Source organism: Seriola dumerili, unplaced genomic scaffold, assembly GCF_002260705.1.
Source record: "Seriola dumerili isolate Sdu_G_001 unplaced genomic scaffold, Sdu_1.0 BDQW01000088.1, whole genome shotgun sequence".
NCBI lineage: Eukaryota > Metazoa > Chordata > Actinopteri > Carangiformes > Carangidae > Seriola > Seriola dumerili.
In genome coordinates this window covers 1,312,560-1,318,309 of record NW_019174343.1, presented here as the reverse complement: position 1 = coordinate 1,318,309, position 5,750 = coordinate 1,312,560, and positions in this window count along the sequence as shown.

Sequence of the window (5,750 nt, the reverse complement as noted above, 5' to 3'; positions counted from 1 at the left end):
ATTACCAATACAAATGCCATTATATGATCTAATGTTTAGCAAAATACTGGTGCTCAGTCCATGAGCAGTGAGACAATGTGTTAATTAGTTGTTGTACATATACATTGTGACATCAATGTAGTTTATTATTTCATGTTAACAGTCTTTAGTGTCTATGGGGAGGTTTAGGTTAAATACTTTCACATTTTAAACAAGTGTGAAAGCAAAACTGCAGCTCTGGGTGATCATATAATGTGTGAAACAGCCTGTATCATTCTTTATTATAATACCCACTGTCTGTGTTTACATTCTTTCATTAACTGTGGTATATAGAGTGACATTGGGTTAAGCATCTACTTACAGTATACCCAGGTAGATTGTATTTGAATCATTACCGAACAGGAGATTTCTGTAATTGAGAGCAGTGATTTCATTGTGTAGATGATTCACAGTGGGAGATGTGTGTTATTATAATAAGAATATTACTGAGCTTTTGTCCAACAATCTCCACCAGCATGAGGAATACAAGCAGCCCATGCTGACCAATCCACAGTTCATGTGGTCCCCACATGATATTTCCACCATAGCCATGATGATGAGTTACATTTTTGAGGATGCTCCAGCAGCTTTGCCATATAGCACATATATAGTTACTGTGTGTATAGTTCCATAGCTACTTTCACTGTTCACATGTGTATTCACCTGATTCAATACACAAAGGACAGATCCCTGATCATTCAAATAGTGATCTGTGTTTGTTTCATGGTCCCCACAGAAATGAATTGTAGTGACTGTGATGTCCTCTGACTTTACTGTGGGCCACCAGCAGTTCAAATTTTCACTTTTCCTATGAAATTTCAGCTGATGTGATGGTCCTCTGGCTTTTCTTGTAGCATCACCACAAGACTGGATTTGCGTGAACTAAGAGATGTTTTGCCATGACGTGGTACAGACAATCAGGTCCCCCTCGAGATGAATTGCAATAGCTTGCTGGTATCCACTTATTTTTTTTTATCTAGTTCCATCATCAGGTTACAGTAAAACAGGCAAAAACATTTTGTCCAGGTACACTTTGTGTTTTAGAGCTAAGATAAGACAGATGGTAAACATGTTGCCATTTAAACATCATATAGCATTGCTGTATATGTTAGCATGCTGACATCAGCATTTGTGCAAAGCAACAACTTCTGCCACAGGCTTGGCTTTAAACTCTTAGTCTTGGATTAAGGTTTAATAATAAACATGTGCCTCACTTTTATTTTCTTTGTGTAATTCACATATTGATTTACTTTATATTTACAAAGTAACAAGTGTAGCATGAATATACCACCAATCCTGTGTTGACACCTGCATCGTTGCCCTTTGTCCCATACCATGTGATGGTTTCTGAAAAGAGAATTCAATTTTGACCAGTTCTAATATCTGCCCTCCTGACTCACACACTTAAGTGTGAGGGCTCAGGCTGTCCCACAATAAAATTGAGACTGCTTGAGGACCAGATGTGCTCCGACTCTGTGTTTCATAACCTCCTAATTTACAAGTTAAGCACTGATCATTGCACATGTCCTGTTAATATCCTTAGATGTTTTTAATTTTTCCTACCGTGAAATTTACCACATGAAAGGATAATTACTCTTAGCAGCTTTTATCAGTACGCGTATTTTAACCAAATAATCAATGGACAGTGCTTTGCCAGACCTATTCCACACTTCTATTAGTGTAAACACTGGAAGAAAAATATCCAACAACCACAACAACACACCCACATCATACATAATGATAGGTATAGTCCTAAACATGTGCTGTTGTAGGCCTAAGGCTGAATAGCTTTGATTATTCCTTTGGCCCCAGGAGTAGGCTGCTGTACAGATGCAATATATTAACAGAGGATGTGCATCATTTTACAGTAATACATAGTGAAGTAGGAAAAGTTTTAGCTCCGTATCATAAATGATCTCTGTCCATACTAACGCACTGGAAACGCATATCACATGACCATTCATGCACACTGTACAAGTGCGTGGGTGTGTGTAAACAGGAAGCTGATTGTCTACTCTGCATTCGCTTAGTTGCAGAAAATACACAAATGAATAACAGCAAAAGACAGTATTAGCATTAAAATGCAGAATTAAATGAACAGCTGTTATTGTTTGGTAAAACAACAAGGGGACTTGATAATAGAGCGACTATACGCTCACAGACAAAAATTCAGTTTTCCCACAGCAGTAGCTAACTATCTGGCGTGTTTCATACACTTTACATTCTTACCTTTAAATTTTCTGAATAATGCAAATTTAGCTAGCTTCTAACTTTGGCCCTAAGTTACAATTTAGCTAACTAATGTTAGCTATCTGATAGCGCACCCTTACTTTTCCAATATTGGCTTGGTATTTTATTACCAATACAAAATGCCATATATGATCTAATGTTAGCAAATACTGGTGCTCAGTCATGAGCAGTGAGACAATGGTGAATTAGTTGTTGTACATATACATTGTGACATCAATGTAGAGTTTATTATTTCATGTTAACAGTCTTTATGTGTCTATGGGGGAGGTTTAGGTTAAATACTTTCACATTTTAACACAGTGGTGAAAGCAAAACTGCAGCTCTGGGTGATCATATAATGTGTGAACAGCCTGTATCATTCTTTTATTATAATACCCACTGTCTGTGTTTACATTCTTTCATTAACTGTGGTATATAGAGTGACATTGGGTTAAGCATCTACTTACAGTATACCCAGGTAGATTGTATTTGAACTCATTACCGAACAGGAGATTGCTGTAATTGAGAGCAGTGATTTCATTGTGTAGATGATTCACAGTGGGAGATGTGTGTTATTAATAATAAGAATATTACTGAGCTTTTGTCCAACAATCTCCACCAGCATGAGGAATACAAGCAGCCCATGCTGACCAATCACAGTTCATGTGGTCCCCACATGATATTTCCACCATAGCCATGATGATGAGTTACATTTTTGAGGATGCTCCAGCAGCTTTGCCATATAGCACATATATAGTTACTGTGTGGATAGGTTCCATAGCTACTTCAACATGTGTATCTCACCTGATTCAATACACAAAGGACAGATCCCTGATCATTGTGCAAATAGTGATCTGTGTTTGTTTCATGGTCCCCACAGAATGAATTGTAGTGACTGTGATGGTCCTCTGACTTTTACTGTGGGGCCACCAGCAGTTCAAATTTTCACTTTTCCTATGAAATTTCAGCTGATGTGATGGTCCTCTGGCTTTTCTTGTAGCATCACCACAAGACTGGATTTGCGTGAACTAAGAGATGTTTTGCCATGACGTGGTACAGACAATCAGGTCCCCCTCGAGAGCCTTGCTGGTGATCCACTTATTTTTTTTATCTAGTTCCATCATCAGGTTACAGTAAAACAGGCAAAAACATTTTGTCCAGGTACACTTTGTGTTTAGAGCTAAGATAAGACAGATGGTAAACATGTTGCCATTTAAACATCATATAGCATTGCTGTATATGTTAGCATGCTGACATCAGCATTTTGTGCAAAGCACAACTTCTGCCACAGGCTTGGCTTTAAACTCTTAGTCTTGGATTAAGGTTTAATAATAAACAGTGCCTCACTTTTATTTTCTTTGTGTAATTCACATTTGATTTACTTTATACTTACAAAGTAACAAGTGTAGCATGAATATACCACCAATCCTGTGTTGACACCTGCATCGTTGCCCTTTGTCCCATACCATGTGATGGTTTCTGAAAAGAGAATTCAATTTTGTCCAGTTCTAATATCTGCCCTCCTGGACTCACACACTTAAGTGTGAGGGCTCAGGGCTGTCCCACAATAAAATTGACTGCTTGAGGGACCAGATGTGCTCCGACTCTGTGTTTCATAACCTCCTAATTTACAAGTTAAGCACTGATCATTGCACATGTCCTGTTAATATCCTTAGATGTTTTTAATTTTTCCTACCGTGAAATTTACCACATGAAAGGATAATTACTCTTAGCAGCTTTTATGAGTACGCGTATTTTTAACCAAATAATCAATGGACAGTGCTTTGCCAGACCTATTCCACACTTCTATTAGTGTAACACTGGAAGAAAAATCTCCAACACACAACAACACACCCACATCAGCTTACATAATAGATAGGTATAGTCCTAAACATGTGCTGTTGTAGGCCTAAGGGCTGAATAGCTTTGATTATTCCTTTGGCCCCAGGAGTAGGCTGCTGTTACAGATGCAATATATTAACAGAGGATGTGCATCATTTTACAGTAATACATAGTGAAGTAGGAAAAGTTTTAGCTCCGTATCATAAATGATCTCTGTCCATACTAACGCACCTGGAAACGCATATCACATGACCATTCATGCACACTGTACAAGTGCGTGGGTGTGTGTAAACAGGAAGCTGATTGTCTACTCTGCATTCGCTTAGTTGCAGAAAATACTACAAATGAATAACAGCAAAGACAGTATTAGCATTAAAATGCAGAATTAAACTGAACAGCTGTTATTGTTTGGTAAAACAACAGGGGACTTTATAGCAGAGGGAATTGTCCATTCTAAATGTGGAGAAGTTTTTTTGACCTGACTTAAAGCAGCAATCTCCTAGATCTCCATTCCGTTATCTTTGGAGACACTAATGGCCATACATGGTGATTGCAGGTTTCTTTTTGAACCAGCTCCATGTAATGTAACATATGTCACTAAATTTGTGTTGGTGACCCGTGTTCCTTGTGATTTTGCAGGTGAGTCACATCAGACACCCAGTTCATAAAACTGTAAAATGCAAGTTTTATATCATTTTGTCATTGGGTCAAAGGCTCAGTCACCACTCATGCGGTAAAAGGCACTTATTTAAAGGAAAATCTTGTAGATTGCCACATTCACAATCCACTTAAATTGAACAAAGGTATTTACAGAGAGATCAATATTAGTAAGGAATCTAATTCATAAGGCGACAGATATACAATTAGAGCTTACAGTCCAAAATGTCAGAGTATTCCTTTAACTTTCTTCAATATTTTTTTCTTCTTTTTATTGATGAAGGGAAATGTACAGTAATTCAGGTAACAGCACATAAAATTACATAAGTGAAACAGAAGAACATAAAAGCAATAAAAATGTAAAACGATAAATTATTTTATAAGACAAAAAGCACAGTGGTTCATAAATACACAAATATTTATTGATTTATTTAGTTGGAGGTAACAAGTTCTCCTTCAACTTCAACTCCTTCAACCTTAAAGATTTGTAACCAACATCAGAATCACATAAAACAAAACAAGATACACAATCTGAACTGTAAATCTAAATAAACACAAACACCCGACAAAAACACCCCATCCAAGAGGCCTAATCATCTAGATTTAATTATTATGTAGAAGAAAAGAAAAAAAATGTTTTGTTTAGTTTGTCTCCCTTTTCTGATGATTATGTTTTTTTGTTATTAAAAAAAATGTTACCATGATAATCCAAATGATGGTGCTCTTGAATATCTACTTAACTTCATAATTCTAAATGTAAAATTCTTTATCCAGAAACAGAAATTTCCCAAATTAACTCCTACATTTTCCCCTTTTCTCCTAGAATTGAATTCTTTACTGAAGTCACTCGGGTGGTTAAACAACAAAAACAGTAATAAGCTATCGTTGCAAAAAAATTCTACATGTACTTGAATGCAGCATGACGTAGCAGGTCAGAAAGGCGGTGAGAGGACGTGCGCTTGGCCATGCGTACTGAAACCCGCCCCTTTCTAACGACCCCCCAA